This window comes from Oryzias latipes, chromosome 3 (genome assembly GCF_053564925.1).
Source record: "Oryzias latipes strain Hd-rR chromosome 3, Olatipes_Hd-rR_3.1".
Classification (NCBI taxonomy): Eukaryota; Metazoa; Chordata; class Actinopteri; order Beloniformes; family Adrianichthyidae; genus Oryzias; species Oryzias latipes.
The window spans coordinates 30,327,548-30,340,834 of record NC_136239.1 but is presented as its reverse complement, the minus strand read 5'-3'; the positions used below and the strand labels follow the sequence as shown (position 1 = coordinate 30,340,834).

At 37.1% G+C, this 13,287-nt stretch overlaps 1 long non-coding RNA gene across 1 annotated transcript in view; it reads left to right on the top strand.

Annotated features, from left to right (window-relative positions):
- Positions 1-12,244, top strand: part of LOC144991000 (uncharacterized) — a 37,636-nt gene extending 25,392 nt beyond the window's left edge. Inside the window, exon 2 of the long non-coding RNA XR_013654891.1 lies at positions 12,099-12,244. This is a non-coding gene — a long non-coding RNA (uncharacterized LOC144991000). The remainder of the gene's footprint in view (positions 1-12,098) is intronic.
- Positions 12,245-13,287: the final 1,043 nt, after the last annotated feature.

The following is a 13,287-nucleotide window of genomic DNA, read 5'->3' as shown; positions in this document are numbered from 1 at the left end:
GTGCAGTCCTGAAACAGGCAAATACAGGCAGCCGAGGCACTAAAGCCCAGGAGTCGGGTTGTCGGGAGTTAACTCTTGCAGAAAGAAAGACAAACGTTGCAAAGCAGAAAAACTTCAGTGGAAGAAAATGGAAGGAAACGGTCTGGCAGGAAGAAGGAAGGCAATGACAGAAGAGAGACAGGCAAACAGTGGTATTGGTTGGGGGGGTAGAAATGGGGAGAAGAGGTATGAGAGGGACAGGCAGGAATTCAGCAGATAGTCTGGCAGTACCGGGTCAAGCACAGCAAATTTCCCCCGTAACAAGAGACCAGGGCAGGCATGTCAGCAGCCAAATTGCCCCTCAAGCCCACTGACAAGAACTGTCAGCAGAGAAGGGAGAGAGACTCTTGCTGGCCTGCTCTCATGCCAGAGTTAATCACAAGCAATTACAGAGAGGAGGAGCAATCAAAAGGCCGTGATGGTCCAGCACTGAATGTGTGGCCTACAGTGCTTGGGTGTCATAAGCCACAGTGACAAACCGACATTCACTCACAGCTTAAAAAACTGTGTATGCGTGATTCCTCTCAACCTTGAATTGGATTGAAAGTTAAACTGAACGACAGGTATGCAGGTAGGAGGACTTCCACCTGTGTGTCTGTGTGTGGAGGAGTAGTAGGATTACATGGGTGGAGATGCAGAGGTGATGAGGCTTTAAATCAGAGGGGTCCCCAAAATACCTCGGGGTCCTAAGCGCCTGGTGTCAGATCATGTCAGAGGGCACGACGCCAAAAATTCCAAGCTGAGCTGTGAACGTGAACGAGTGATGAAAATGAAACAACACAGATGGATCCAGAAATAAAGAGGCACTTTTTTGGGGTGAAGGTTTACACAACAAAGGAGCTTCTGTGGATGAATTTCACAGATTATTGCAGATCTTGTAAACACATAATATAAGAAGAGGGATTGCAATAAAAAATTCTATTTAAAGTGGGCATTTATTACTCAGTTTGAAGTTTTGTTCTTTAAAACACCCTCACCACTTCCAAACAATAATCAACATAAAGCGGCTGGACTGAAGCATCATGCTTATGGAAGCCATCCAAAAAATCCAAATACTTAACCAAATGTATATACATATAAATACATATACTGTATTTATACACAAGCACATACACAAATACATACATATTCACAAGTACATAATTATATTTCACTATTTAATTATCAACACAAAACTACCTATCAAATTATATTTTTTCTCTCTTAAAAAAAAAGATTTCATTCTTAAGGACAAACTACTGCTAAAGGTACAAAATAAAAAAAAATCTAACATTTTTACATGCACAATATCTACTAATACTTACCAAATACATCTGTTGTTTTTGCTAAATCAAGTTTAGGCAAAGGTTTGCAAAAAAGGACCCAATTAAAATGTGTGTGAATCCTAAATGAATTTAAATGTTCATTCTTAACTCAGCTCTGTGGATCTATACCAGTGTTTAACAAGTCCTTTAAAGTTTATTATGAATTTAAATTACATTTACCACATTTGCTTTTGCAGGTGATGAATATGTAAATATTGTAGGTATGTGTGTTTGTGTTGCATCCTTGAAGAATACGTGCACTTCTGCTCTTGTTGCGTACAGTTTATATTCACATGGTGACGGTTGACAGCTGCTTTTTTCCTTTAATAAGATTAGACTAAAGAAATTAGTTGTGCACTCTTTAATCTGCAATTTAACAGAGGGGGCCACCTGGGGCCAGCCTTATCCCATCCACTCTGAATGGCTAATCAGAGAGGGTTTGATTCACACAGGGACACAGACAGCACTTCCCTGCTCCCAGATCCAACCCCTCTGCAACATAATAAATGGATCATTCCCTAAAGGAAAGCATGATTAAATTTTTGTTTAACAGTGTGTACTTCTATTTCTGTCATAGGTAAAATAGCTCTAAAAAAAAGAAAAAATATCCTTCTGCAGAGCAAGCTATTCTGGCAATAGTCATCTGTGTATTTAAACACAGTCCTAACAACATCCTCGGATAGCACCATTGAAATATGAGATACGTTTCAGCTGCACTTGGATGTTTGCATTGCCATGCAGGAAATCAAAGGCCACCCCTTTGTGGAAACTCCCACTGGAAGCTTCCTAATGCATCTCTGCTTTACGATCTTTGTTGAGCAGCGCCAGTTTGTGATGATTTGCGTTATGTGTTCTTTGATCTTTCTAATATCTTCTTTCTATTTAAAAAAATGATTATCTTTTTCCACTCGTGTCATTGAGGTAAAAAAATATTCCTATAAACAATTCTTTTGGCCTTCTGCTTCATTGGGTTTCAGAGTCCTATTTTTCTGTATTTGAGCCTAGTGTCACCTTTGTTTGCTCTCACAGTAAGTCTGAAGATGGATAGATAGAATTTGGGGAAAAAATGTTTGTTTTGATAAGATGACATTGTCATTTTTAGAGTTCCACTCCAATTATTTTCTGATCTGTTTTGAAAACATTCTCAGTGTTCTTTTAGTTATGATTATGCCTTTTTCAGCCAAAAAAAAAACCTGTGTCATTTTCTGGGACATATTTTTTGCAGAGCAGCAGTGGTTCTTTAGAAACTCATCTCTGAGTTGTGGGCGGGAATGTTGGCGTGAAGTGAGCTCGCCTTTGTTCCCTTCATCCCACCTGCTAGCTTACAGCCCCTCATACCTCCTACCTAACATTAGCAGTGGGACAAAAATGGCAAACAATATTAGAGCAATCCAGCAGTACAGTTTTGAGCCAGATTCCAGCTCGGATGAGAAAGATGTACATGGATATATTTGCCTATAACTGGATGCATCGGAATGGAACAGGAGCAGGGAGCTCTGGCCCTACTACGGCTTTAACATCATAGCTACAAGCTTCATCAACATCTTTTCGTCTGCTCCTGATTCACAACTATTTGAATAAAGAAATATTCAGAAAATCAATTGTAAGTTGAATCTTCTTTATACATGCCCTCCATTATGTGAAAATTCAAAACAAATATGTTAAAAACACCAAAAAAAAACATTTTAATTGAAGTGGGTCTTTCAGAGTTTGTTGTGTTTGGGGTTTGTCTTTGTTTGCTCTCAGAGTAAAAGATGGAACTTGAAAAAATAGTTTGTTTCAATAAATATACATTTTTATTCTTAAAACATGTTTTTTAATTAATAAAATACAGTTAGGTCTACACTCCAAACTGCTGGTTTATGTGGCTTGTGGATATGTCTCAGGCTGGTTGGGTGAAATCACCTCTTGTACAACTGGGTCTTGTAGCCATCAGACAGCCTGAGCCTTGGGCTGCTGCCCAGAAAGCACAGTTTGGAGGGAGTCTCACCTTACCAATGTGCATCGGCTGAAAGGCTGCAGTATTATCACTGCTCAGCACTTTCCCTTTCGCCCCTTTTTCTTTTGCCTACTCTTTCTCCACCCATCTTCTCAGAACTGTTCTCCCCCAATGGCAGCTTTCCTTCTCTCCTATTTGCTGTTTTGTCACATGCTCAGCAATCACTTTCACTCCAACAAAAGAGATTGGCATCAGCAGGCTGTGATATGAGCAGACATGTCACTTCATCTCATGCTTTTGGCTGTCTGCCTCTGAAATTAGTTGTGACAGTTTCTTATTACATTGTTTACTTGTCTGAAAGAGGAAGCAGCTGTACTAAACCTACATTCAAATCAGTTTGATCTGGGTCCTAGGCCTGAAGCATTACGCAGATTATTTGTAAGTATGTATGATGTTTATCCTCTGAAGATTGACTTAAGAATGCGGACCAGATGGAGCGTCCTATCATGAACACAGTCTTGTTTATGAAATGGGATAAACACGAGTTGCCTTTAAAATAGCACAAATGTGGCTTTTTGATATGGACTTCTGTTTCAGGTTAAAAACCTGCAAAAGCTCTGGCATGAATGACCTTTTTATGCTTTTGAAGACTTGGATGGATGGGCTTGGATGGATGATATGGCACGTCATCTGATAGATGCAGAAATCTCTGCAAAACCACATTAATTACCAATCAAACTTTGAATCAAATTCTAAGTAAAAAACTTGGTTTTAGAAATTAGTCTGTCTGGTTTATGTGATCTAATTGGATTAAGAATATGCATCTGGATAATCATCATTGAAGGGAATTTACAAATAAACAGAATGCATCCATGTTAGCTCCCAAAAGGAAAATGGTCTCCCTCTGTTTCTTATCTCTACACCCGGGTCATCAGGTCAGACAGATTAGATAGTCACCAACATGACAGAATTTGGCAAGTGAGTAAAACAGGTTCCTTACAACTGTCTGCCACTTCCTCACCCATCACAGCTGTCTATCCATCTACTGGTGAAGCAATTCAGCCTTGTAGTGTCAGACATTCTCTGGAAAAGCATTTCAGAATTGTACTTTATTTGTGTTTTTCAGAAAACAAAAACCAATGTCCTGGTTTAGTTTTTTGTACTTGCTGGCAGGCAGGTAATTTTCACCTATAAAATATTTCTATGATCTTTGTACTTACATGAAGATAACATTGTTGTAACATCCTCTGGCAGAGTTTTTATTAGAAAAAGCAAATTCCTCTCTCAAAAGATTAAAATCTATACATGAACAAAAGATCGTTTTGGTTCTGTCTGTGAGCTCCTCGCTTTAAAAGCTCATTTTGTTCTCTTAAATATTTATTCAATTATTTGCTCTTTAAGTCACTGCGTATTAACAATGCAAGTGAAGAGTTCCTCCTTGGCTGCTGGTGACCTGCCAGAGGGCAGCGTGTTTGCAGAGATCTCCAGAGCCAGGCAATTAGTTAATTGAAAAGTTATGTACTTGGCGTAAATAATTGAATACAGGGTCTGAAGAATTAGTACAGCATTCAGAGGCATAAATGAATTCTTTACAGGAGTGCAAGTGCAAAGCAGAGACACCACCGTTTGTCTGGATTATTTTTTGCCCATGTAGTTTTTAGTTTGTGAAGTCACCAAAAACTGACAAGGATTTCAGGCCAAAATGGAATGATAAAAACATGATGTAGATTAGTCCACATAATTACACAGAAATTGCTGTTTTGACATGACACGTCACGTAAGAGAGCGTTTGTTAACGTTGTTATTTTTAATCTTTTCTAGATAGAACAACAAAAACATTGTTAAATTTGACCAATATAGATTTTCCAGGATCACTCACAAGCATGATACTCATACGGTTCTAATTAGAAAAGATTAAAATCAAATGTTTGACTTTTTTCCTTCCAGATTTCAGTTACAGAAATGCGACTGCAGCAAGTGATGACATGGAACTCTAAAATACATGGTGTTCATTTTTGCATTTAGAGAAAAAAACATGAGGGTGGATTAAATGGTGTGACCACATGAAAAAATGTGATGTTACAAAAGGGTTTTTAATGTAATGTGAAGCAAAACTAAAACTTAGATTCATTTACTAGTTACAGTTACTGTGTAAAATAAAGTCTATCTTTTGTTCCATGCACACACAAGCTTAAACTTAAGGACGTTTGCTTTTCAAAGTAAATATCTTTTTTGTTTTTTTAACTTGCCTTGTCTAGTATGTGAACAGATAAGATCTGAGGGCCTCTTGTTTTGGACAGAGTTTACTGTTACAATAGGGGGTTATGAATTCTCCGACACACGAGGTGTACATTTGTATAAACCCCTTTTGTGTTTGAGGCTTAACTTTATTTGTTTGTGTGTACATTTCTTGTTGGACCAGATGGGAAAAAAAGAAGACAGGAGAGAGGAGGATGTTAAAGATGGGGGATAAGGGTACAAACAAAGGGGAGGGAGGTTAAAGAATTTGGAGGATGCTTAAGAAGTATGGGGTGTAGAACCACAAAGCAACAAGTTGCTGGAGGTTTAGTCTTATTACTGTCAGATGTAGATGTTAGTCAAAAGGGTGGGGCCTCAAATATCACAAAAATGCCTTCACACGCACCCATGCTAACCCGTACACAATACAATACAAGAATACCTTTCTGGATTTATTCCAGACATTTATTTTTGGAATAATATATTCCAAAAACAGAAGAGTCAACCTGTAATCCTGTAAAGTTATGTACTTTTAAAACTAATTAGCTGTACAGCAATGAAGCTGTAATTTATGCTCATAATCTGACCCATGAAAACTATTTGTCATTATGCCCTTTTTTGTTTATCTTTGTTGTTTCCTTATCCATGTTTCTAAATCTGCATGATCTCTTTTGGGGTAACAGGGTTGCTGGAGCCTATCCCAGCTACCACAGCTGGGTGAAGGCAGGGTATGAAGACAGGGTACACCCTTAACAGTTTGCCAGTCGCTGGGCTTGTTACCTTTTGCTTCAGAAACGGTGATTAGGAAACTGTTTTTGCTTGCTTCTGCCTGAACACCCTAAATTCGTGCAATGTCACTTTTGACAGATTTTCAAGTTTCATTTAATTTTTCAGCAAGACCATGTTCACAATGTTTTGGTCTCCAAATGACTTGCTTCCTGTTTTTTCATCTTTGGGTTGTTTTTCCTATTTCCTCACCTTTGTTTAGCCTCAGTGACACAATGTGATCTAATGCTGTAAGAGTCTAGAGCTAATATGTGCCCCATCCCTGTTAGCTTTCTTGGTTAGCCTCAGTGTTCAGCCGTGGTTATTTGAACAGCGTGAACATGACCTGTAGGTCTTCCTTACACCCTCCTGCAAACACTTGCGAGACTTATCACTTCCCACAATTTGGCACTCGACCAGAAAGCATCTGTCACGGTGACTCCTCATGGCCAACTTTACCCCTGAGCTAATTAATAATATAGAGACATGTGCTATTATTCATGGTACAATGCTGTGGGATTCTCGCTGAGAATAATCATCGCTGAGAGCATGCTAAATGCTGCCAAGTTCCTTTCCTTCAAATGTATGGAAAGTTAAATTCTTTTTTTTTTTTTTTTACAAAAAGTTTTTTTTTTCTTTTAAGTTGTCCTATTTACATCTCCTAACCATTATTTTGACAGTTGTCAGAGCCTGTTAGCAAAACTGCAGGTGCAACAGATAGACTGTTACAGATTCGGAAACATTACCAGCTCCAGCTGTGTATCATCAAACACTCCAGAACCTATGAATAAACTCCCGATCTTATTTTTTCCACCAAGTTCCTTTTTTCTTTCAGCAGGCCTATTCGAGAGTGGCGACAGATGAATCAGCCATGCTAGGCTCTGGCCGTTTTGATGAAACTGATCACTTACCACACAAGCATGAGCCAAATATTAGCTGTTAGCCAGCATGGTGAAGTGCTGTGCTGGCCTCATGCCCAATTCAAACTGGCTGAGCCTGGAATTAGACCAGAGCGCGGATTCACTGGCTGAGCTATATTTACAGAGCATTTAGATGCCGACGGTCCATGCAGACAAGAAGCTGAATGGATTACACAGACAAATGTGTGACTGATGGCGTTTAAAAATTATTAAACATATTTAGAATTATGCCCACTTGTTATGGCTGCTGGTAGGAACAAAGAACTAAATGAGCATGCACACTTTTCCATGTTACATTTGATAACACAAAACATAGCATTAAATCATGTATTATGTACAACCCCTTTGTCTTATGAGTCACAGATGTTGCTGGAGCCTTTGAAGTTTGCCCTCTGGGTTTTCAACTGTACCCTATGCATGTTTTTACAGCAAATCGGTTCAGCGATTTAAATATATTTCACAGATTAGAGAAAGCTCAGAAAATCCACAAATAAAAAAATTGATTTTAAAAACGAAGATAACTCAAGATAAGATAACTCTTATTTAAAGAGTTATCTTGTTTCTTGAGTTAAACCAACAGGCTTGTGTTTTTGCTTTTTATTCGCAATATTACATATCTTTGATTTTCCATTTTGTATCTGCTGTTTTAATGGTCATGTCCTGCAGACTTCATGAAGAAAAAACACAAATGAAAAACAAAATGTATGTCAAAAAAAAAAAAAGTGCCCGCTATTTCTTAACCATTTAACTGCCCAACCAAGACAAAATCAATAAAAACCAATGTTTTTTTGCTCCTTATTGCCTTGTAAAACACATAGTCAGTGTTTTTACTGTCTTTTAAATGCGCTCTGCTGTTTGTTTTGAGCAGGGAGATAAAAAGTTGAAGTAAATCCAATGTTTTTCTCCAAAAATCATTGTTTTGTTAATAAAAAAAGTTGTGAAAGGCTTTTTTTCAGAATCAAATCAGAAATTAAAAACTTTGTCTGTTATATTTGATAAGGAAACAAATTTCTTGTGTAAGATTTTGAAATAGGTTGCAGCTTTAAAGTAAAAAAGAATGCTCACACCTGTCTAAGTGAAAATGTGAAGCTTTTTTGTTACGTTGTAAAACCAAACTTGCTCATAAAATCCTGTTAATCCAACCTCCACTCCTGCTGTGGCATTCATGTCACCACTTTTGGTAAAAATTATATCTTTATTTATTTAAAGAATTTCATCTGTTATTACTGCTAAACATTTAATTGTTGAGTTCAAAAATGTTTTAAAGGAGGATTGATTTGAAAATGTATTTAATGTCCTGCTCAAATGAAAGTTAAAAAAATTTAATAAAACACAATATAATTTTCTTAAAAAAAACATACTTAATTTTTCTTAAATTCTGCACAGTGTAAATCTGACTTTTACAAATCCAGTAACTGGCTTTATTATACCATCTCTTTTATGGCATTTCTTTTTAGGATTTTCTTAAAACATTTGTTACAGTTTTAGCAAGTTTTTGTGCGAGATCAGATCTATGTGAAAATTGCTGCCATTATTTTCCTATATTATATTTTACGTTACAAAAAAAACATCCAAATACTAAATTACTCTGCATGTACACCAAAACAAGAAAAATTGAAACATTGACTCGTTTGTTACCCAAATCTGATATTTTTGTTGTTTCTGTATCACAAAGCCCTGTCAGCTGTTCTGTATGAGTAACTAAGCAGCCATATGATCCTGCCTGATAACTTACACAGTTGATACATTAACGCTTCTCATGACATCGATAAAAAGTTTAAATAGCTACACATTCCAAAGCTGGTATAAAAATAAATAATAGTATAACTCCAGAAAAGTTAGCTTTTTGCTTACTTTGGGTGCAGTTGCTTCCTAACGCTGTCTAAAAATATTCATAAAAGAAGTGGACGAACATTTGAGAGTTGAACACTTGAGAGTTCACCAAGCCTCTGAACGTTTTTTTTTTCTTGTTTAGAGTCTATTTGATATTGTCTCGTTAACAAAATACAATTCAATTATAAAACAAATATTATAATTCAAATGTCCATAGCTCAAGCTGGGCTTTTACTTTTAAAAAACTATTGCATAGCTAATTTGAAACTTTTTTTTTTTAGCTAATATTAACTTCCATTAACAATGTATGCATTTGTATAATGTATTTCTGCGCAATACCATGTAGCATCACAAAAAGTGTCATTTGAATCCCTGTCTGCATGTGTCTGCAGGAAATTGTTCTTGTTGTGCAGAAAGTCTGTTGTAACTGCGAGTAAATCTATCCCGGACCGTTAGGCGCAAAGACTGACAAACTGACAATAGATGCCTTAGTCAGCCATTTAGAGGAAAAATGTCATAACAATAAGGTTAAGTCTTTGTGACATGTGACACACCACGTAAGGAGGCTGTGAGTGGTTTGAGACTGTAATTACTGGTATATGTAAAGTCTGCACTGAGTGACAGCTCTGACAAAGATGTGAAAGAGTAGGATTGTCCTGGAGACTGTGGAAGCTCAAAAGAGGCCGTTTTAAATGCTCTTAGCGGCAGCGATCGACCAGCGCTTGGCCTGCAGAGCTGACTGGGAGAATTTTGACACACTGGGAGGTCTGGTGATGGACAGCTCTCTCCGTGGGATATCCCTTTAAGAAAAGTGAACTGCAGTCCCTCAGGGGGCAGCATACCTGAGCCACTCAGACAAGGTGAGACAAATACATGCGTTTGCTCCTCATACAGAAGAGAGCTGGAGCAATTCAACAAACCTGGGGACAGGGTAATAGGGCAATTACCAGTGATTTGTACTGGAGAGGGTGAAGGGGTAATGTTTTTTTCTTTTTTTTTTGACTTTTCACTGGTGGATCAGTTTGTAATATTCCAATAATGCTTTGCAGCAAAGCACAGAAGCCTGGGATGGCCACTAGTTTGTTTCTCTATACTTTGCAGTAACGCCATCAAACCTTTATTACAAGATAAAGAATCAGAGATCTTGTCAATGACTTGTACAACCAAATCACCATTAAAAATGTTTTTCAGTGCAGCTTTTTTGCTCTATTTTTATACAATACAATGCTTTCCTGTTTCACTCTGTTCCACCTTCAGTTAGATGCCACTTAAAATGTTTTTTGTCCTGTCAGTGTCGGTCAGCTTTTACCTTCTTCAGCTAACGTGTGAACAATGCTGCATAACAAAAGTTATCTCTAATTTTCTTCAGCACTGAGCCCCCAAAAGTTGCTTTGTGTTCTTTCATCAGTTAAAAAAAATGATATTGTCCCATTATAAGTGATTGTTGACTTGATTTTTGTTTATATTACAAAATTTAAAACTCTTTTATTTGTGTTATTTTGTCCAAATCTATATACTGCCAATGAATTGAGCAGTTTCTTTTTAAATATAGCTAATCATATTTCAATAGGAGTGAGTTTAAAACTATTAAATTTGTTTGCTTAGAAAATCCCTTTTGATCCTTCAAATTATCAACCTCTTGCATTTAAAGTTCCACTCCAATTATCTTTAATATTGTAAAAGTGTTCCCAGTGATCCTTTAATTAATTATGCAGTGTTTACACAAAAATAAAGAAAAACCTGTGATGTTTTCAAGGACATAGTTTCTGCACAGCAGCTGGGGTTGTTTGTACTCTCCTACTAGCTTACAGCCCCTCACAACCCAAACCTAACATGGCCGGTGCAACAATAGTGAGCAATATTGGAGCTATCCAGCCACACAACACAGCTCTGAACCAGACGCCAGCTCAGACGAGCAAAACAAAGACGTTCATGGGTCTTTTTGTCTGCAAGTGGATGCATCAAAGTGGAACAAAGCAGAGAGTTTGTGTCTTGCCAATTGTTGATTTTACGTAAAAGTTACAATCTATACCCATGGCATTTTTGAATAAAGAAAAAACTCAGAAATGCAGTTTTAATCTTAAATTTTATTATACAAATAATTTATTTTATTTTAATAAAGACCAATATGAAAACACATACATACAGCAAAGCAGTGGCCCAAGCTAATACCGAAATGCTTATAGAAGAAGCTAATTTGTGGCACTTGTCCCTAGATGGGCTTTTAAGACAGGATAAAAGAATAATAGTAAAATGCAACAAAGATACATAGTTAATTTAAGAGAGTGACAATGACATAAGACTTTAAAACATGGAGAAACATCAAAGGGACAAAAAAACAGATATAAGTTTTCCATTGTGAAATAAAATGCTTCAAAAAATGTAAAAACTCCAAACTTTTTTATTGAAGTGCATCTCTAGAGTAACGCCTGCATTTTTTGTTTAGAAAAAACAACTTTCATTTAGTTTTAAATGTAATAGGTTATCATTATATCAACAGTCATACAGAATTTTGTAAAGTATGTGCCTCCTCTTAAAACCACTAAATGTGTTCAAAGATAAACATAATGGCAGCAAAGAAATATTGTCAGCTACATAAATAATTAGTCAAGCTGATTTAATAAATTTCTCTCCATCCAGCTCGCACAGTTACCAGGAAAACCACTTTTGCCGCCTGTCTGTATTGAGACATGTTAAAAATACTTACATAAATACTATGTGTATTGTTCAGTTTACAAAACGTACCAACAATTTTTTTCTAAAAATATTTATTCTTAATAAAGATTCTGAAACATTAGCGAAATAATTCTTATAAATTCATAAGAAAGCCCTTAATGTTTCACATTAAATGTGCTTTAATTTTTCCAATATCTCACTTTCTTGAAATATCCTGCTAAAAAGTCACAATATTTTGATTGAGGACATACAATGATTCTATATATAGTTTCTATTAAAAATGCTCATTCCCAAAGTCGCTTATTTGTGTTCCATCATTTTTTTATTATAACATTTTACAGAAGTTAATAATGATTGTTGTGTCTGCTGTGTTTTGTCTCCAAGGCGTAGCTCAACTTTGTGACTGATCCCTGTCTGCTTCAGGGTCGGCTCCTCCTGCGTCCTGCTGCCGGCCCTCATGTCAACTCCAGCTGCTGGGCTCTAATGTCAGCCAGCTGTGTGATCGGTGGCTCATTTGTCACTAAATATGTGTGAGAAAAATGCTGCTTGTTCCCTCACTCATTCCAGTGCCTCACCACCACCACAGCTTGCACAGTAGCCAGAAAATTCAATCTGTGCCAAAGGAGAGCAGAGAGGAGAGCAGAGACCTCTTTCATTTCACTTTTACTTGGTATTGAATCATTCTGACCTGGTCTATATCTACCCTTAAAGTGCTACTTTTGCACAGGGGCACACTTGTCTTTAATACTGCTTCAAAGGAGTCCATCAAGGTGCACCCTGTGGCCTCTAGGAGAGGTAATGGTGTCTTTTTAGTGCCATTTGACTGCCCTTACCCCCCGGTGTCCAAGAGAAGCATTGATTCTAGTAAAAGGAGGTGGAGATATGGTCTTCCTTCTTTTCTTCGGTTGTCAGAAAACCAAAGTGCAGTGAAGCAGCTCTAGAAGACATTCAAATGTCAGCATACAAATGCCAGCATGCAGCTATCACTTCAGCTCTGCACCCTTCTCACTATCAACGCTGCAAACACATAGGATGTACAGACATCCATCCCGTGTCCAAAGTTGCAAAATGAAAGGGACTTGCTCATGGTGTTTATGCATTAATGTAGGACCAAAGTGGTGAAAATTTGCTGTAAAAATGTTTGCTGACTCATTAAAGTTAGTGAAAGGAGTTTGTGTTGCAGAGCTCTGGGAGATCAGACAGGTTTGTTTGCATACCAGCTGGAACTGCACTTGCTGTTTATTGAGTTGAACCAGGAGCCCAACTGCATAATCCGAGATAATTGAGTTTAATCAAATCCCTTTTTCAAAGTGTCACTCGCTTTCATTTGAGCACAAAGATTTCTTTTCAGGATGAGACACCTCAACTATCAGCATTTTCTTTTCAGCTGACAGTTCACTCTGTTTGGTAGAGCTGTCAGTCAAATTTTTTTTCAATTCATTTATTAATTTAGATCAGAAATTGTAATTATTTAAATAAACTATTCATGATTTTCTGTCTGTTCTTTTCGTATTTATCAATTCATTGTAAAAAGCATTTAAACTCTTGTAGACCAAGCTTGATGTGTTATTCG